This window comes from Pristiophorus japonicus, chromosome 21 (genome assembly GCF_044704955.1).
Source record: "Pristiophorus japonicus isolate sPriJap1 chromosome 21, sPriJap1.hap1, whole genome shotgun sequence".
Taxonomy (NCBI): Eukaryota; Metazoa; Chordata; class Chondrichthyes; family Pristiophoridae; genus Pristiophorus; species Pristiophorus japonicus.
The window spans coordinates 45,170,010-45,191,839 of record NC_091997.1 but is presented as its reverse complement, the minus strand read 5'-3'; the positions used below and the strand labels follow the sequence as shown (position 1 = coordinate 45,191,839).

Sequence of the window (21,830 nt, the reverse complement as noted above, 5' to 3'; positions counted from 1 at the left end):
CATGGTCAGGATTTGCAGCGATTATAAAGTAACTATTAATCGTTTCTCGCTACAGGACTAATACCCGCTACCTAAGGCAGACGACCTATTTGCGACGCTGGCAGGAGGCAAGACGTTCACCAAGCTCAACCTGATTTCGGCCTACATGACGCAGGAGCTGGAGGAGTCTTCGAAGGGCCTCACCTGCATCAACACGCACAAGGGACTGTTCATCGACAACAGATGCCCGTTTGGAATTCGGTCGGCTGCAGCGATCTTCCAGAGAAACATGGAGAGCCTACTCAAGTCGGTACCACACACAGTGGTCTTTCAGGACGACATATTGGTCATGGGTCAGGACACCGCCGAGCACCTACAAATCCTGGAGGAGGTCCTCCAGCGACTGGATCGCATAGGGCTGCGGCTGAAGAGGTCGAAATGCGTCTTCATGGCAACAGAAGTGGAGTTTTTGGGGAGAAAGATCGTTGCGGACGGCATTCGGCCCACAGACGCCAAGACTGAGGCTATCAGGAACGTGCCCAGGTCACAGAACGTCACGGAGCTGCGGTCATTCCTGGGACTCCTCAACTATTTTGGTAACTTCCTACCGGGGTTAAGCACCCTCTTAGAGTCCCTACATGTGTTATTGCGCCAAGGTGAGAACTGGGTATGGGGAAAAAAACCAAGTAATTGCTTTTGAGAAAGCCAGAAACATTTTCTGCTCCAACAAGCTGCTTGTATTGTATAACCCGTGTAAAAGACTTGCATGTGATGCGTCATCGTACGGAGTCGGGTATGTATTACAACAAGCTAACGTTGCGGGGAAGTTGCAACCTGTCGTCTGTGCTTCCAGGACCTTGTCTAAGGCCGAGAGGGCCTACAGCATGATTGAGAAAGAGGCATTAGCGTGTGTGTTCGGGGTAAAGAAAATGCATCAGTACCTGTTTGGCCTCAAATTTGAGCTGGAAACTGACCACAAGCCCCTCATATCCCTGTTCGCTGAAAACAATGGGATAAATACTAATGCCTCAACCCGCATACAAAGGTGAGCACTCACACTATCAGCGTATAACTATACTATCCGCCACAGGCCAGGCACCGAGAACTGTGTGGACGCTCTCAGTCGGCTACCATTACCCACCACGGGGGTAGAAATGGCGCAGCCTACAAACTTGTTGATGGTGGCACAGCCCGCAGACTTGTTGATGGTCATGGAAACGTTTGAAAATAATAAATCACCTGTCACGGCCCACCAAATTAGGACTTGGACCAGCCAAGATCCTCTGCTGTCCCTAGTAAAGTACTGTGTACTGCATGGGAGCTGGGCCAGCATCCCTGTTGAAATGCAAGAGCCAATCAAGCCGTTCCAGTAGCGAAAGGACGAGCTGTCCATTCAGGCAAACTGCCTGTTGTGGGGTAACCGCATAGTGTTACCAAAAAAGGGCAGGGAGATGTTCATCTCGGATCTCCACAGCACACACCCGGGTATAATAATGATGAAAGCGATAGCCAGATCCCACGTGTGGTGGCCCGGTATCGACTCTGACTTAGAGTCCTGTGTACGGCAATGCAGCATATGTGCTCAGTTGAGCAACGCGCCCAGAGAGGCACCACTAAGTTTGTGGTCCTGGCCCTCCAGACCATGGTCGAGGATCCATGTCGACTATGCGGGCCCGTTTCTTGGTAAAATGTTCCTGGTGGTGTGGATGCTTTTTTAAAATGGATTGAATGTGAAATAATGTTGGGAAGCACCGCCACCGCCACCAGTAAAAGCCTGAGGGCCAAGTTTGCCACCCACGGCCTGCCTGACATACTGGTCAGTGATAACGGGCCATGTTTCACCAGTGCCGAATTTAAAGAATTCATGACCCGCAATGGGATCAAACATGTCACCTCGGCACCGTTTAAACCAGCCTCCAATGGGCAGGCAGAGCGGGCAGTACAAACCATCAAACAGAGCCTTAAACGAGTCACAGAAGGCTCACTCCAAACCCGCCTGTCCCAAGTACTGCTCAGCTGCCACACGAGACCCCACTCACTCACAGGGGTGCCCCCGGCTGAGCTACTCATGAAAAGGACACTTAAAACCAGACTCTCGCTGGTTCACCCCAACCTGCATGATCAGGTAGAGAGCAGGCGGCAGCAACAAAATGTAAACGATGGTCGCGCCACTGTGTCACGGGAAATTGATCTGAATGACCCTGTGTATGTGCTAAAATATGGACATGGTCCCAAGTGGATCGCTGGCACGGTGATAGCTAAAGAAGGGAGTAGGATGTTTGTAGTCAAACTAGACAATGGACAAATTTGCAGAAAGCACCTGGACCAATCGAGACTGCGGTTCACAGACTGCCCTGAACTACCCACAGCAGACACCACCTTTCTCGAGCCCACAACACACACCCAAAGGATCAACGACACCACGCCGGACCAGGAAATCGAATCCATCACGCCCAACAGCCCAGCAAGGCCAGGCTCACCTAGCAGCCCTGCAGGGCCAACAACACCCCAGCCCAGCGAGGGCACAGCCAACACACCAGAACAGACATTTGTACCGAGGCGGTCCACCAGGGAAAGAAAGGCTCCCGACCGCCTCACTTTGTAAATAGTTTTCACTTTGACTTTAGGGGGGCGGGTAGTGATGTTGTGTATCTGTAAAGCATGCACTCCCATGTTCCGCTACCAGGGAGCGCATCCCCTGAAGTTCCAAGGGATCCCAGCATTCCTTGGGAGCACTGTATATAAGCTGGCCCCCAAGGCCTGTTCCTCACTCTGGAGTGTCTTATTAAAGACTGAGGTTACTGTTACTTTAACCTCCCTGTGTGCAGCCTCATCTGTGTTAGGAACACAATAAAAGTCATCGCAAGAACCCTCCTCAACTGTCTTCTCCTGTGGCTGAAGAGCTCCTCCCAGAATCACTATGCGGATTCCGTCCACTAAGAGGTACAACGGACATGATCTTCACCGCGCGACAACTACAGGAGAAATGCAGGGAATAGCACCAACCCTTGTACATGGCCTTCTTTGACCTTACAAAGGCCTTTGACACTGTCAACCATGAGGGACTATGGAGCGTCGTCCTCCGTTTCGGCTACCCCCAAAAGTTTGTCACTATCCTCCATCTGCTCCACGATGACATGCAAGCCATGATCCTGACCAACGGATCCACCACAGACCCAATCCACGTCTGAACCGTGGTCAAGCAGGGCTGCATCATCGCACTTACGCTCTTCTTGATTTTCCTTGCTGCAATTTTCCATCTCACTATCAACAAACTTCCCACTGGAGTGGAACTAAACTATAGAACCAATGGGAACCTGAACCTGTGTCGCCTCCAGGCTAGATCCAAGGTCATCCCATCCTCTGTCACCGAACTACAGTACACGGATGACACTTGCGTCTGCGCACACGCAGAGACAGTACTCCAAGCCATCGTCAACACCTTCACTGAGACGTGCGAAAGCCCGTCATACCTCATCATACGACTGTTTTTCAGTCCATATTTGAAGGATCGGAGAAGCGGGCATGAGGGACACAATGTAAAGGACACAATGTCAAGGTCAGATCACAAGAGGGTTACACCCGTGAGCGAGACTATTATATAGTTAGATGTCAGGTAGTGCAGGCACACTTCTGAACGTAAGACTCGTATCAGGGGAAGCCAGCACTGTAGTTACCCCAAAGAATATCTGAGGCAGACCGGAAATTTGTAACAAGCGGTTTCACGATTATATTGTGTATAGGTGTCTCTCTTTTGCCAGTCTCACTTTTTGCCTGTATCCAGGTTAACATTACTGCACAATCATAGATGGCTATTTCAACTTCATTATCAGAAAGAGATACGAAACAAGTCAGTGTTTTTCAAAAGGCCTATATGACTGTAGTTATTTAGTATATTCTATGTCCACTCCAATCTATATACCAACTTCATGATTTGTATATGGTTCACACTACTAAAGAAGTCTTGTTTGGATCACAAGCTGCAATGATTAAGAACCGAAGTACTTGAGCATATAGAAATATAAGTATTGAATGCCGCTCTTGTTTGTAGCTTATAGCCAGATGAACTCTTGCACAAGGGAATGCAGTGTTGTATCCAGGAGAATGCGCTGGCCTGAGAGATGGTCTTCATTTTGATTAACTTGAGCTTCAAAGCTAGCCAAATCCCAGATTAGCCCACATTCTACAGCTCCAAACTGAACTTCTTTGGCAAAGGGTGGCATAGAACTTCATCCAAACTGTTATGTCTGTAATGCACTTATGAATGACTCCACAAGGCAATGTGTTGTACTCAAACTGTAGTGACCTTGGTCCTTTATTCGTAACTCCAGAGTGAGGCACAAGCATGGTGGGCAGCCTTTTATACTGGGCCCTGCACACCTATGCAGGTGACCCTCAGGTCTCCCACTGCAGTGTCCTCTGGTGGATAGCCTTTGCCACAGGGGCAAGAAATGCCAGTCTCCACCAGTTGTACCCTCTAGTGGTGCCAGCATAGTATATACACAGTGTAAACCTTATTGACAGTGCATCAGGTAACAAGTCTCCATCTTATGCAACTCTACAGTGACTACACAGAGAGTATATCTATAGTCTGCATACAATAACACAAACCAATCTATCTGTCCAGTTTCCTGGATAGGAAGCAGAATGTACAATTTAAAATTCATTTCATGCCTATTAAAGAGACAAGGGCACATGCACGTCACAGAATTCCCAGCTGGTTTCCATTTGCTCGTGGAAGGAAGGGACAGTGAGATACCTCTGACAATGGCATCATGGGCCAGGAGCAGTGAGGGTGTGCCCACACAGGTGGCTCACAAGGTGAATTGGTGAAGAGGCTCACAAGGCTAAGAGGAGGCGAGGAATCAATTATACACATGGGGAATCATAACAAACACATTGACGATCATAGGGCTGGATTTTCGCCTTGTTTGCACCTTGGAGGGGCGGTAATGGCGGCAGAAATCATTTCCTGGGGCGGGCGGCCAGTTTCCAGCGCCCGCCGGGACATTCGGTGATGGGTTTGCGGGGCGCGGAGCATGACCACCCAGGAGAGGCGAGCCGGTGTGCATCGCCCCTGGTTGCAACACCGGTTTGAAATTTGTTTCACGCCCGATCTATAGCACCGTGTGACGCGCCCTGGTGGGATTGTCTGTGAAAGCTGCCAGTCCGAGCTGTACCGGCTGCACTGAGGGAAGGAATGTCTACCTGAGGCAAGAGTGATTGTTTTTTAGATTTTTATTATTGCGATTTATGTTGATGTGGCGTCAATAAGGTATTGGGAATGTTTTTCTGCCGATTTTTTTTTTCCAGGGAAGGCGCTCTGAGGCCAGCTGTTTATCTCGGGATTTTCAGTTGCTCAGCTGGCCTAGCACCCCGAGAGAGATGTGGAACGCCTCTCTTAGCGCTCTGCCCCACACCCAGGGCCCAGCTGCTGAATTTTGCGGCTGCAGATGCAAACCATTTCCCGGTGCAAAATTTACCGATCCGCCTGGATTAACGCCGCAATAGAGGCGTGACCCCATAGAGTTGACATGGCAGCGAAGGACGAGGAGAATAGGAGCTCAGAGAATGAAGGAGAAGGCAAGGCGGAGATAGCTAAAAAATGTGAGGCCTATGGAGACAACAGTTGTTTGCTGAGATGCTATGTTGTTACACTCTTCTCTGCCGTCGCAGCTCGTGCTGCTCCCTGCAACGGTATGCCTCCATGCTGCTCCCAGGTCGTTGCTCGCCGCTCCTTTTATGGCCCTGACCTGCCGCTGGTGTTCTCACATAAAAATAATCCACTGTCACCACACGTTAAAAAAATCCACGCACAGGCATCTTCCATCCTTCACGATGTAGTTCTGGATCTGGAATATAGAAACATAGAAACATAGAAATTTACAGCGCAGAAGGAGGCCATTTCGACCCACCGTGTCCGCGCCGGCCGACAAAGAGTCGCACGGCCCTTCGTCCGCAGCCCTAAAGGTTACATACAAACCCATGAACAATGACGGAAAGGCAAAGAGCACCCAGCCCAACCAGTCTGCCCCACACCACTGCAGCACCCCTTATACTAAAAACATCTCCACTCCACACCAACTGGAGCCATGTGATTTCCTGGGAGAGGCAAAAACCCAAGTCAATTTAGGGAGAAAAAATCTGGGAAAATTCCTCTCCGACCCATCCTTCATTAGGTCCTTCATTGAAACACCTGTGAACTCATCTTTTTTTGGTGTGGAAGCAGGTCATCCTCGTTTCGAGGGACTGCCTATGATGATGATGTTGTTACAAATGGTCAGTGATTTCTCAGAGGGTGGGTGAGGAAGTAACATGGCTGCTTTTCCCATTTTACTATGTTTGAGTGAATCCCATGACCCGTTGAGCCAATGCAGAGTCGGGGCACAAGTAACAGAATGGATAGCTAGCTGGCTTCAAGACAGAAAGCAGAGAGTAGGGGTAAAGGGTAGCTATTCACAGTGGCAGAAGGTGGGTCGTGGTGTTCCACAAGGATCAGTGCTGGGACCACTGTTGTTCACAATTTACATTAACAATTGGAATCAAAAACACAAAATCTAAATTTGTAGATGACACCAAGTTCGGGCCGATAGTCAATACTGAGGAGGACTGCAACAATTTACAAGAGGACTTTAATAAACTTGCAGAATGCGCATATAATTAGCAAATGAAGTTCACCACAGATAAATGTGAGGTATTACATTTTGGTCGGAAGAATAGGGAGGTCACTTATTTCTTGGAGGGTGTGAGTCTGGGTGGGATAGAGGAACAAAGGGATCTCGGAGTACAAATACAAAAATCACTAAAAATTGCAACACGGGTTAAACAAGGTCCTAAAAAGCAAACCAAGCACTAGGGTTTATCTCCAGAGAGATAGAATTGAAAAGTAGGGAAGTTATGCTAAACCTGTATAGAACCTTGGTTAGACCACCCTTAGAGTACTGAGTAAGTTCTGGTCACCACATTATAAAAAGGATATAGAGGCATTGGAGAGGGTGCAGAGAAGATTTACAAGGATGATACCAGAAATGCGAGGGTATACATATCAGGAAAGGATGAACAGGCTGGGTCTCTTTTCTTTTGAAAAAAGAAGGCTGAGGGGTGACCTAATAGAGGTCTTATTGAAAGGTTTTGATAGAGTGGATACAGAGAGAATATTTCCACTTGTGGGGAAGAGCATAACTAGAGGCCCTCAATATAAGATAGTCACCAAGAAATCCAATAGGGAATTCAGAAGAAACTTCTTTACCCAAAGAGTGGTGAGAATGTGGAACTCGCTACCACAGGGAGTGGTTGAAGTCAATAGTATCAATGCATTTAAGGGGAGGCTAGACAAGTATATGAGGGAGAAGGGAATAGAGGGTTATGTGGATAGATTTAGATGAGGAAAGATGGGAGGAGGCTTGAGTGGGGCATAAACACCAGCATGGACTGGTTGGGCCGAGTGGCCTGTTTCTGTGCCGTATATCCAATGTAATCCTATGTTAAAAAATGCTTGACATATTTTGTGCCACACACACATTTGAAGTGTGACACCTGCTGAGTGTAAGACTTTGTTGAATAATTCCATGGAGGTGCCTATTCATTGAATCTTGATAAATGCAAAACCAGAAGCATTGCATTTTGATCATAATTTCTGTGAAGAGCACATAAAAGTCCAGTCAGTCATTCATTTACCAATTCCGTTTGAAGAAACAGCATGTGCTGTCACCGCCTGATGCCAAGATTTCGTGTGCTGAGCTGTAGGAAATAGATATAAGGATATGATAATGCAGTCATGTGATCAAAGACTTTAGATATCAACATATGAGCACAAAGTTCAGTAACTGCTGCACTATAAAAACCCAAAGATGACATTGGTCTAGAAATCACTCAAATGACCTGTCGAATAGGGGGTAATAGTCTCAAACTGGTGCAATCTTCCTTGGGTAATGACAACATGAATTTCAAGAGTTTGGAAGGAAGGATGAAATCCCAATCCAGGAGGGGCGGATGCTTCTTCTGCCCTCTCCACTTACGCTACAGCAGCAGTTTGGGTCCAAGTCTGGAGCCAACTCCGGGATAGACCAGCACTCCTTCCAGATGCATGTTAACTGTCCCAATATCGGCCTACATCTGCTGAGAGCCGCAACTGGGCTCCACCAGTAGCATTTTGTTAAACTCTTCCGGCTCATGGCTACGGGAGCAAAGATAGTTTGTGCAGCAGTGCGCCGGTGCTGTAGGTCTACCAGTGATATAGGTCTACCAGTGATATAGGTCTACCTGTGATATAGGTCTACCAGTGCTGTAAGTCAACCTGTGATATAGGTCTACCAGTGATATAGGTCTACCAGTGCTGTAAGTCTATCTGTGATATAGGTCTATCAGTGATTATGTCTACCTGTGATATAGGTCTACCAGTGCTGTAGGTCTACCTATGATATAGGTCTACCAGTGATATAGGTCTACCAGTGATATAGGTCTACCAGTGCTGTAGGTCTACCAGTGCTGTAGGTCTACCAGTGCTGTAGGTCTACCAGTGATGTAAGTCTACCAGTGCTGTAGGTCTACATGTGATATAGGTCTACCTGTGCTGTAGGTCTACCAGTGCTGTAGGTCTACCAGTGATATAGGTCTACCAGTGATGTCGGTCTACCAGTGCTGTAGGTCTACCAGTGATGTAGGTCTACCAGTGCTGTAGGTCTACCAGTGATATAGCTCTACCAGTGATATAGCTCTACCAGTGCTGTAGGTCTACCAGTGATATAGGTCTACCAGTGATTATAGGTCTACTAGTGATATAGGTCTACCAGTGATATAGGTCTACCAGTGATATAGGTCTACCAGTGCTGTAGGTCTACTAGTGATATAGGTCTACCAGTGATATAGGTCTACCAGTGCTGTAGGTCTACCTGTGATATAGGTCTACCTGTGATGTAGGTCTACCAGTACTTTGGTCTGCCAGTGCGGGACTCTCGAAGAGGGTTTTGGCAGCACGTTAGATCTTCAGCCCATGCAGCCTCTGGCGTCCAGTCTTGGGGTGGGAGTGCACGGCCCTCTTATTGAAAATGAGCTCAACCCTGCAATTTGGGGTTGGGGTCACGCCCACTTTAGATTAGCTGGCATTCACAAGGTTCCAAAAATAAAATTATGAGGGGCCGAGATAGAGTGGCTAGGAAGGACCTAGTTCCCTTAGCAGAGGGGTCAATAACCAGGGGGAATAGATTTAGTAGTTGGTAGAAGGATTAGAGGAGAGTTAAGGAAACATTTTGTCACCCAGAGGGTGGTGGGGATCTGGAACTCACTGTCTGAAAAGGTGGTAGAGGAAGAAACCCTCACCACATTTAAAAAGTACCTGGATGTGCAACTTGAAGTGCCGTAACCTGCAGGGTTTCGGACCAAGAGCTGGAAGGTGGGATTAGGCTGAGTAACACTTTTTCAACCGGCACTGACATGATGAGCTGAATGCCTCCTTCTGTATCGTCATTTTCTATGATTCTATGATTCTCTGAACAATTCGTCTATGGGGAGACAGATTATTTTCCTCGCATTCATTAGTCTGTCCAAATAAACTCCAGTTATCCATACCTCTGCCTACTTCCTCGTAAAGTTGAAGAAGAAAGAAAGAACTTGCATGTATGGTGCCTTTTATCTCAGGACATCCTAAAGCGCTTTACAGCCAATGAAGTACTTGTACAGCCAGTGGAGTGTAGTCTCTGTTGTAATGTAGGAAATGCGGCAGTCAATTTGCACATAGCAAACAATGATGTGACAACAACCAGATAATCTGTTTGAGATGTTGGTTGAGGGATAGTTATTGGGCATGTCACCAGAGAGAACTGCACTGCTCCTCTTCGAATAATGCTGTGGGATCTTTTACATCCACCTGAGAGAGCAGACGGGGCGTCGGTTTGATGTCCCATTCAAAAGACAATGCAGCACTCCCTCCCTACTGCACTGAAGTGTCAGTCTGGATCAGGTACTCAAGTCTCTGGAGTGGTACTTGAACCCATGACCTTCTGACTCAGGCGAGAGTGCTGCCCACTGAGCCACGGCTGACACTCAATGCTGATAGCTATCCAGCAATGTTATTTTATAGCTGCAATTTTCAGGCTCGCTACAGAAGGCAGAGGAAGAACGATGTGTTTGGCAATCCAATTCAGGAACAAAGCCAGCGCTGCAAACTGAGGCAGCAGAATGATAAGAATTAGACTGAGTTGCCCTCAGTCTCATCGCCGAGAGCATGCAGAAAGCAGCACAGGCAGCGGAAGGAGCGTGCGACAAACCAGGCTCCCCACCCACCCTTTCCTTCAACCACTGTCTGTCCCACCTGTGACAGAGACTGTAATTCCCATATTGGACTGTTCAGTCACCTGAGAACTCATCTTTAGCGTGGAAGAAAGTCTTCTTCGATTCCGAGCGAACTGCGTATGATGATGATGATGGTGATCCTCTACAGTCGGGAGTTGCAGCAGCTCCAGTACTGGACTGCCCTATACATAACTGAGGCATGTCGATGCAAAGAGCAAGTGGACATCTAGCTCTGCATCAATAAAATGACAGATGAGGCAGGAACTCAAGGACAACTCAAAGGGCTGGATATTCGGCTTCGGGGTGGTATTGGCGACGGGGCGGTGAAGTTTGCGCCCGGGAACAGTTTGTGCCTCAGTCAGCAAAATTGAGCAGCTAGGCCCTGAGTCTGGGGCGCAAGCGCTATGTGAGGCGTTGTACACTTTTCTTCGAGCGTTAGCATGGGAAAATCCCGAGATAAAGAGCCCGGCCGGGAGCACTCCGAGAGACACCTGGGGTGAAAATATTTTTTAAAAAGACAACCCACAGAAACATTCCCACGCCACCACAACATAAATCGTAAAACAAATTCAAAGAACAAACAATCAGACTTACCTTAGGACTGCGTTACTTACCTCACTGCAGCCGGTATAGGTTGGACCGCCCGATTTCCCAGGCGGTCACTGCGGGGCGCGCTGCGGGGTGTACGGAATTCAAAAAGCACGCCGGTATCGCAACCAGAGACGTTGCACACCGGGTGCAGCTCTTCCGGGTGGTACTGCTCCGCACCGTCACAAAACCAGCCTCGAAAAGCCCCACGAGGCGCTGGAGGCTGACCGTCTGCCTGAAGACCACACTGCCGCCATTGCCGCCGCTCCAGGGCGAGAAGTGGAGCGCAAAGGACCAGAAAATCCACCTCAAAGAACTTTCATAAATCAGTCTGTTCAGGACAGAGTAAATTAGCAGTCAAGCTGGTGTGCTGACGCGGATTGAGAACTGGTTGTCAGACAGGAAGCAAAGAGTAGGAGTAAATGGGTACTTTTCAGAATGGCAGGCAGTGACTAGTGGGGTACCGCAAGGTTCTGTGCTGGGGCCCCAGCTGTTTACATTGTACATTAATGATTTAGACGAGGGGATTAAATGTAGTATCTCCAAATTTGCGGATGACACTAAGTTGGGTGGCAGTGTGAGCTGCGAGGAGGATGCTATGAGGCTGCAGAGTGACTTGGATAGGTTAGGTGAGTGGGTAAATGCATGGCAGATGAAGTATAATGTGGATAAATGTGAGGTTATCCACTTTGGTGGTAAAAACAGAGAGACAGACTATTATCTGAATGGTGACAGATTAGGAAAAGGGGCGGTGCAACGAGACCTGGGTGTCATGGTACATCAGTCATTGAAGGTTGGCATGCAGGTACAGCAGGCGGTTAAGAAAGCAAATGGCATGTTGGCCTTCATAGCGAGGGGATTTGAGTACAGGGGCAGGGAGGTGTTGCTACAGTTGTACAGGGCCTTGGTGAGGCCACACCTGGAGTATTGTGTACAGTTTTGGTCTCCTAACTTGAGGAAGGACATTCTTGCTATTGAGGGAGTGCAGCGAAGATTCACCAGACTGATTCCTGGGATGGTGGGACTGACCTATCAAGAAAGACTGGATCAACTGGGCTTGTATTCACTGGAGTTCAGAAGAATGAGAGGGGACCTCATAGAAACATTTAAAATTCTGACGGGATTAGACAGGTTAGATGCAGGAAGAATGTTCCCAATGTTGGGGAAGTCCAGAACCAGGGGTCACAATCTAAGGATAAGGGGTAAGCCATTTAGGACCGAGATGAGGAGAAACTTCTTCACCCAGAGAGTGGTGAACCTGTGGAATTCTCTACCACAGAAAGTTGTTGAGGCCAATTCACTAAATATATTCAAAAGGGAGTTAGATGAAGTCCTTACTACTAGGGGGATCAAGGGATATGGCGAGAAAGCAGGAATGGGGTACTGAAGTTGCATGTTCAGCCATGAACTCATTGAATGGCGGTGCAGGCTCGAAGGGCCGAATTGCCTACTTCTGCATCTATTTTCTATGTTTCTATGTTTCTAAGCCGTTACAGGATTGCAGGCTAGATTATCCGCAGCATAGCCTGGGAATCCATCAGCTGCAAATTACATTTGCATGATCTGACTTCCTGAGACTAACATGTCTGCTGCGAGATTGAAGGCACCCAGAGATGTCTGGCCTCAGTCACAGAAACAAAAAAGGGCTCATCAACTCTGTGACTGAAACCATCTTCAAAAGAACATGCCCAAGGGATTTTTAATACTAAGGTTCACAAAGAAAGTCCGTATGCCAATGGCTCTTTTTCCTCCAGTTTTTTCACATCTCCTGATAGTGGTGACTCTTCCTGGGGTACGGTTCTTTGCGTACCTGCAGTCCTCTGGTACCTCATCGAAGTGGTCACTGTTCACTTGCAAATCTAGTCAGAAAGTTGTTGCAGATTCAATGAAATGCAAGGGGGCATTCGCCAAGTGATTCTTGGCATCTCGAGCACAGTGGAATGTTTTACTATGTTAAAGATGCTATATAAATGTAAGTTGTTATTGTTGCCGCAGGTCATTGAACAGACAAGATAAACTCCCTCAGTGGGTAAAAACATTTATTGTATCTGAGCCATACAAACCCAGGTTCAATTCAGCAGCTATGCTGACTTAGCTGATCTCAGGGTGTCAGAGCTGTGTTTATTTGCAACACAAGTGGGTTGGACCAGATTTCTGATTGGTTCCCTTGGAGGACAAGACACACCCAACAGTTCATCTGAAATGTGTAATTTGATCCTGCCAGCTGTAGTGTTGCTGCAATGTGTAATTTGATCCAGTCTTGCCAGGCATCCTACAGAATGTAGAGCTGTAATTAACTTTGTGAAGATTCTCTGTATTTAGTGTTCTGCAATTGTAATTGTAGTTGTCCTTGGTGGTAAAATGAAAGATTTTATACTCGAATTAGTGGGTTGGTTACTTCTTTGGAGTTTTATGTTTCTTTGCTCCTGGAAGTTATGAAAATTCTTCAATTCAGAATAAAGGGACCAAGGTCAAGGCGACAACTTTAAGGCAAAAACGCTCATTAAAATAGGAAATGAAAAACAAGAAGTGATAATATTCGATGGCCTCCAGATTTCAGGTGGTACTACTATCGCAGGAAGCTAGTCAAGATTTGCCAGTCAATACACAAATGGGTGCATGCATGTGTGTGGGTGTGTGTGTGTGTGAGCCACATGTCTGGGGTGCGGCTTGCCATGTTAAATATGTTAAGTCGGCTGGAAGCCTCGGGTTTAACATGCTTTGCATGATTAACTGTGGCTGGATGGGTTTCCCTGGCCTCGGGAAATCCGACAGCCTCGGGGAGCACTCCCGGTGGGCCAAGAGGAGCAGGAGAGCTTCCTCCCGGCCCCCTAGTTACCCGGCCATCAGGCCCCCCTCACCCCATACAAACCTCCCCTCCGCAGGATCGGACTACCCCTGGGGCTGGGGATCGGATCCCCCTTGCAATCGGACCCCCTCGTGGGATCGGACACACCCCCGGGGGTCGGGGATCAGGAATCGGACTCCCCTTGGGATCGGAACTCTCCCCCCTTGGGTCGGGGATCAGTCCTACTTGGTCTTGTGGCCGCCTCCGGAGTGTTTCGTGTCGACAGGAAACTAAGCTGTCAATCAGGCTGACTTCCAGGCAAGGAACCTGTCAATGATGTAAGCTAAAAGCTTGTCGAGCTCCCGGACTCCCATGCTCCCAGCGCGTCGGTAAGTAAAAATTGCCCCAGGTACTTCCGCCCTGGACCAGCATACTGATTTCCCTGAGCTTTCACCAACACCACTAGAAACAGACTGATCATTTGCTGTTTGTCGTCATCATCATAGGCAGTCCCTCGGAATCGGGGAAGACTTGCTTCCACTCTAAAAATAAGTCCTTAGGTGGCTGAACAGTCCAATACGAGAACCACAGTCGCTGTCACAGGTGGGACAGATAGCCGTTGAGGGTAAGGGAGGATGGGACAGATTTGCTGCAAACTCCTTCCGCTGCCTGCGCTTGATTTCGGCACGCTCTCGGCGATGATACTCGAGGTGCTCAGCGCCCTCCCGAAGGCACTTCCTCCACTTAGGGCGGTCTTTGGCCAGGGCTCCCAGGTGTCGGTGGGGATATTGCACTTTATCAGGGAAGCTTTGAGGGTGTCCTTGCAACGTTTCCTCTGCCCCCCTTTGGCTCACTTGCTGTGAAGGAGTTCCGAGTTGAGCCATGCTTTGGGAGCCTCATGTCTGGCATGCGAACGATGTGGCCTGCCCAGCGGAGCTGATCGAGTGTGGGATTCTGCTGTGCACATTCTGGCTACCGCGTTTGCCCAAATAACACGTCAGATGTCATTCATTGGCTTCGGGACGTCCGGAGGTTGCTAAAAATGCTATATAAATGCAAGTTCTTTCTTTCAGATAGTTAAACTTTTCGTTTGCAACATCAGCTGAATGTCAACCAACTTCTCATCCATGTTGCCAATTTTTCTCTTGCGCCATATGCCTGAATTTTTCTAACAAATCTCTTGTGAAGGCACCTTATCGAACGCCTTCTGAAAATTCATATACAACACATCAACTGCATTCCCTGTGTCTATCTAATTGGTCTCTTAATCAAAAGACACTATTACTTTTGTCAATCACAACTTGTACTGGATGTCCTTGGTTAAACCATGCATTTCTAATTGCTTGCAAATTATATGTCAAATTATGGTTCCGAAGGGCGGATTTTCGGCTCCTCCCCGCTCCGTTTCTCGCCTCTGAGCGGCGGCAATGGCGGCAGTGAGGTGTTCTGGACGGGCGGTCAGCCTCCAGCGCCCCGCAGCGATCCTCGGGTCCGGTTTAGCGGCAGCGCGGAGCAGCACCGCCTGGAAGAGCTGCGCCCGGTGTGCAACGTCCCCTGGTTGCGACACCGGCGTGAGTTTTGACTCCTGCCCGACCGTCCGGTTATTTTAACCAATAAGGGAATTAAGGGTTACGGGGAGAGGGCGGGTAAGTGGAGCTGAGTCCACGGCCAGATCAGCCATGATCTTATTGAATGGCGGAGCAGGCTCGAGGGGCTAGATGGCCTACTCCTGTTCCTAATTCTTATGTTCTTATGTTCTTATGTCCGCCCCGCAGCACGCCCCACAGCGAACGCCTGGGAAATCAGGCGGTGCGACGATACCAACAGCGGAGAGGTAAGTAATGGACTCCTCAGTTAAGTGTGATTGTTTTTTCTTTTACATTCTTTTGCGATTTGTGTTCTGATGGAATGGGCATGTTTTTGTGGCTTTTTTAGGTATTTTTTTCTCCCCAGGCATCTCTCGGAGCGCTCCCGGCTCAGCTCTTTAGCTTGGGAGGTTCCCACGCTAACGTCCAAGAGAGGTGTACAACGCCTCCCTTAGCACTGCGCCCCCTGACTCAGCGCCCAGCTGCCCAAACTTACTTACTGGGGCGCAAACTGTTTCTGGGCGCTAATTTTACCGCCCCGCCGCGATTACCGCCCCAAAAACATCAAAGCTGAAAATGCAGCCCCAAGAAGTTGCCCATAACGTATGTCAGTCTGACTGGTGCAAGGTTATCTGTGCAGTGGTGAGTTCTGGAGGACTGTCTTTTGAATAGTTTTTATTTTGTGGAGAACTATTCTGCTGAAAGCAGGTGATATCAGTGCCATTTGTCACCCAGTGACAGCATTAAACGCTACCAGATTAGGTACAGCCTGCGTTACATTTATTTCGACTTTATCCTATTGATGCATGTTAACCCAAATTTTGGAAAAACAGTTCCTACTGTTCCAGTGTAACATTTCTGTTTGTCACATCTTTATGACCTCTGAGTAAAATTGACAATTTAAGAAAAAACTGAGTGTTTCCACTGGAAATATTTTTTAATTAGATTGTTATGATGCTGAAGGTAACCTTATTATGCAGCTTTGTCAGTCTTGGCTTCGTGGGTATATTTACTGAGGCGTATGAAAGCATGGGCCTTATGCTAAACATCAGTAAGACAAGGTCCTCCACCAGCCTGTCCTCGCCGCACAGCACTGACCCCCAGACATCAAGATCCACGGTGTGGCCCTGGACACCATGGACCACTTCGCAAATCTCAGGAGCCTCCTATCAACAAGAGCAGGCATTGACGACGAGATCCAACATCGCCTCCAGTGCGCCAGTGCAGCCTTCGGCCGCCTAAGGAAAAGAGTGTTTGAAGACCAGTCCCTCAAAACTGTCACCAAGCTCACGGTCTACAGGGCCGTAGTAATACCCGTCCTCCTGTAAGGCTCAGAGACGTGGACCATGTACAGTAGACACCTCAAGTCGCTGGAGAAATACCACCAGCGATGTCTCCGCAAGATCCTGCAAATCCCCTGGGAATACAGACACACAAACATTAGCGTCCTCGTCCAGACCAACATCCCCAGCATTGAAGCACTGACCATACTTGATCAGCTCCGCTGGGCAGGCCATATAGTTCGCATGCCAGACACGAGACTCCAAAAGCAAGCGCTCTACTCGGAACTCGTCCATGGCAAACGAGCCAATGGCAGGTAGAGGAAATGTTACAAGGACATCCTCAAAGCCTCCCTGATAAAGTGCGACATCCCCACTGATACCTGGGAGTCCCTGGTCATAAGTGGAGGAAGTGCATTCGGGAGGGCGCTGAGCTCCTCGAGTATCGTCGCTGAGAGCATGCAGAAATCAAGCGCAGGCAGCGGAAGGAGCGTGCGGCAAACCAGGCTCCCCACCCACACTTTCCCTCAACGACTATCTGTCCCACCTGTGACAGTGACTCGGGTTCTCGTATTGAACTGTACAGCCACCACAAACTCATGCTAAGAGTGGAAGCAAGTCTTCCTCGATTCCGAGGGACTGCCTATGATGATGATGAGTACTGAGGAAGTGCCACACTGCTGGAGGTGCTGTCTTTCAGATGAGACCATGGCCCCATCTATCCCCTCAGGCGCACTAAACGAAGACTGTTTGAAGAAGAACAGGGAAGTCTCCTGGTGTCCTGGCCAATATTGTTTTATTTCAAAAATATACTTTATTCATATAAAATGTTCACAATACATTGGAAAATAGCTCAGTACATTGTGGTCAGCAATTCCATACAATTCGTTTGGATGCTGACAGCAGTTCCATACAATGCACTAGCGTGCATTTCATTTCAAGGTACAGTTTAGTACAATCCGCAAATCACGTTACAAGTAGTACTGTGCAAATAAGGGTATTACATGGAGCAGATAAGAACAGGTTTACATTACATTCCAGGATACATTTCAATATCGATCACGAATCACGTTACATGTAGCACTATGCAGATAAAAGCAATATACGGAATGGATTTCTTTACAAGTTACTAAACAGTGCAAAGACTTTCATTATACATGACACAACACAGCTGTTTTTCAGTACATGGTGCTCTTTGTATACAAGCAGCCCTGACCAATATTTATACCTCAACCAACATCACTAAAACCGATTATCCCCTCATTTATCTCATAGCTATCTGTGGGACCTTGTTTTGCACAAATATCCCCTATATTACAACGGTAACTACACTTCAAAAGTAATTCATTGTCTGTAAAGCGCTTTGGGGAGTCCTGAGGTCATGAAAGGCGCTATATAAATGCAAGTCTCTCTCTTTCATTGGCTGTGAAATGTTCTGGGGCAGCCTGAAGTCATGAAAGGTTCTACATAAATGACGTTTTTCTTTCTATTGACCTGGTGAGCTTTTCTTGCTTGCATTAGTTGTGGGCATTGAATATTGAAGCAATTAGAAGACCATCTGTTTTGGGAGCACGTAAGGTTTGAGTAAGTAATCGATACGCTAATGAAACAAATTGAGCTGCTTCATAACCAATATTATACCAGCTTGATTATTCCATTCGTAGTTGCAGCTTTCACATAATTTCACCATAATCCCCGATTTTCATCTCTCCACCATTGACGACCATGCCTTCAGCTGCCTGAGCCCCAAGCTCTGGAATTTCCTCCCTAAACCTCTGTCTCTCTGTCGCTCTCTCCTCATTTAAGTCGCTCTGTAAAACCTTCCTCTTTGACCAAGCTTTTGGTCACCTGCTCTAATATTGTCTTATGTGGCTCGGTACCAAACTTTGATTTATAACACTCCTCCTGTAAAGCACCTTGGGATGTTTTATTATGTTAAAGGCGCTATATAAATGCAAGTTTGTGTTGCTATTGTTAGATATGCTATGGTGGAGTTGACATTCCATCCTATATTCTTTGGACCTGCTTTAAGATCCAAGATTTATAGGCTATGATTTTAGCAATGTCGACTCTACATCAATGGGAATGTACATTTTTAGAGAGCTCGTCACATACACAGAGGCATCTCAAAACATTTTACAGGATGATGGGTAAAAGTGAGCAGGAAGAAAGAAGGGGAAAAAAATTTAAAAATGGTTAGGGTGCAGCGCCGAAAGCCTGGTTGTCGGGAAGGGATTTTAGGTGGCTTTTGTAAGCAGGAAGGTAGAAAGAAGGGGGGATTTGGAGAGAAGAGGGGAGAGGGCGTTTCAAAGGATAAGGGCAGAAAGTGTGGGCTCCGGTGGAAGAATAGAGGATCCGGAAACAAGAAATATACTTCTGTTGGCGGAGCTGATCATGTGAGCGCATGGCTGGAGGAGGCTGCTCAGTTAGGCTGAGGCTATGTACTAATTTGAAAGCAAGGATCCCAAATTCAATTCAGTGATCACGGGTGAATCAATGAAGCTGGGAGATTACAGGGCTGGTGAAAGGTCAGGATTTGATGGAGGTGAGGATGTTTGCTATAAACTTGCATTTATATAGCGCCTTTCATGACCACCTCATGTCTCAAAGCGCTGTACAGCCAATGAAGTACTTCTGGAGTGTAGTCACTGTTGTAATGTGGGTAATATAGACTTCTATATGAGTTGTATTTAGTGGAAAGTGGAGATGGGAAGGCAACCAGGAGACCATTAGTGTCATGTATGTAACCACAATGTAACACCACTGTATTACTGTATACACTCAACCTAAATGCATACCTTGACCACAAGAGGGGAACTTGTGGGAGACACTCCTTACCTGATCACTCAGATCTAAAAAGGGAGGTCCCACGCAAGGTCACTGTCTTTGGAGTCCTGTAAATAAAGAGTTCAGGTCACAGAGTGACCTTATCCCCAGAAGGTGCCTCGTGTGGTTTCCTACTGCAGAGTAAGGACTTTACATTGGCGACGAGAAACGGGAATTCACGACCCACGAGAATGGCCACCGGTAGCAAAGAGGAACGGTACTGTGTTGGGGAAGACTGGGACGATTTTGTCGAGAGGCTTCAGCAAAGCTTCGTTACGAACGAATGGCTGGGGGATGCAGCGGCCGACAAGCGAAGGGCTCATCTTTTGACTAGCTGCGGACCAAAGACTTACGCGCTCATGAAGGACTTACTAGCACCCGAAAAGCCAGCGGACAAAACCTTTGAAGAACTTAGCAAATTGATCAGGGAGCACCTCAAACCAGCGAGTAGCATACATATGGCCCGACACAGATTCTACACCCACCGACGTCAAGAAGGACAGAGCATACCGGACTTCATAGCGGACCTCTGGCGTTTGGCCAGCCTCTGTAAGTTCACAGATGCCTGCAGGGGGGAGATGCTAAGGGACTTCTTTATCGAGGGCATCGGTCATGCGGGAATTTTCCTCAAATTAATTGAGACCAAGGATTTGACCTTGGAAGCGGCGGCGTTGATGGCTCAGACTTTCGGGGGAGGAAGAGATGAAAATAATATACGCGCGCAATTCTGCCTCTAACGCGCCGATGGATCAGTGAGTTAACATCATCAATGCGACTCAGAGCCCCGCAGGCAGGCAGGGACAGTCCGAAGCAATAGACCCCAGAGCAGGACTTCAACAGAGACCACGGCAGGCTGAACGGACATTCACACCATCACAGTGGACAATGCGGCCCGGGATGGGGCCATTGACACCCACTAATAGGGTACTTAAGAGCAGTCAGAGGGACAGTCAGCGCAGAATGCCTGGCCATAGCGCTTTTGTTCCCAACAGTGGAAACTTTAACTCATGCTGGAGGTGTGGGGGAAAACACTCAGCTAAATCATGGGTGACTTTAATATGCATATAGATTGGGCTAACCAAACTGGAAACAACACGGTGGAGGAGGATTTCCTGGAGTGCATAAGGGATGGTTTTTTAGACCAATATGTCAAGGAACCAACGAGGGTGGAGGCCATCTTAGACTGGGTGTTGTGTAATGAGAGAGGATTAATTAGCAATCTCGTTGTGCGAGGCCCCTTGGGGAAGAGTGACCATAATATGGTGGAATTCTACATTAGGATGGAGAATGAAACAGTTAATTCAGAGACCATGGTCCAGAACTTAAAGAAGGGTAACTTTGAAGGTATGAGGCATGAATTGGCTAGGATAGATTGGCGAATGATGCTTAAGGGGTTGACAGTGGATGGGCAATGGCAGACATTTAGAGACCGCATGGATGAACTACAATAATTGTACATCCCTGTCTGGCGTAAAAATAAAAAAGGGAAGGTGGCTCAACCGTGGCTATTAAGGGAAATCAGGGATAGTATTAAAACCAAGGAAGTGGCATACAAATTGGCCAGAAACAGCAGCGAACCCGTGGACTGGGAGAAATTTAGAACTCAGCAGAGGAGGACGGAGGGTTTGATTAGGGCAGGGAAAATAGATTACAAAAGGAAGCTTGCAGGGAACATTAAAATGGACTGCAAAAGCTTCTATAGATATGTAAAGAGAAAAAGGTTAGTAAAGACAAACGTAGAACCACTGCAGTCAGAATCAGGGGAAGTCATAACTGGGAACAAAGAAATGGCAGACCAATTGAACAAGTACTTTGGTTCGGTATTCGCTAAGGAAGACACAAACAACCTTCCGGATATAAAGGGGGTCAGAGGGTCTAGTACAAAGGATGAACTGAGGGAAATCCTTATTAGTCAGGAAATTGTGTTGGGGAAATTGATGGGACTGAAGGCCGATAAATCCCAAGGGCCTGATCGTCTGCATCCCGGAGTACTTAAGGAGGTAGCCTTGGAAATAGCGGATGCATTGACAGTAATTTTCCAGCATTACATAGACTCTGGATCAGTTCCTATGGAGTGGAGGGTAGCCAATGTAACCCCACTTTTTAAAAAAGGAGGGAGAGAGACATCGGTAGTGGGTAAAATGATGGAATCAATTATTAAGGATGTCATAGCAGCTCATTTGGAAAGAGGTGACATGATAGGTCCAAGTCAGCATGGATTTGTGAAAGGGAAATCATGCTTGACAAATCTTCTGGAATTTTTTGAGGATGTTTCCAGTAGAGTGGACAAGGGAGAACCAGTTGATGTGGTGTATTTGGATTTTCAGAAGACTTTCGACAAGGTCCCACACAAGAGATTAATGTGCAAAGTTAAAGCACATGGGATTAGGTGTAGTGTACTGACGTGGATTGAGAACTGGTTGGCAGACAGGAAGCAAAGAGTAGGAGTAAATGGGTACTTTTCAGAATGGCAGGCAGTGACTAGTGGGGTAC

The 21,830-nt window shown here is 47.6% G+C and overlaps 1 long non-coding RNA gene across 1 annotated transcript in view; it reads left to right on the top strand.

The window, feature by feature from the left end:
• The window catches only part of LOC139233675 (uncharacterized), a 54,622-nt gene that overhangs the window by 10,438 nt on the left and 22,354 nt on the right, over positions 1 to 21,830 (top strand). The window contains exon 2 of the long non-coding RNA XR_011588197.1: positions 15,421 to 15,479. This is a non-coding gene — a long non-coding RNA (uncharacterized lncRNA). The remainder of the gene's footprint in view (positions 1 to 15,420; positions 15,480 to 21,830) is intronic.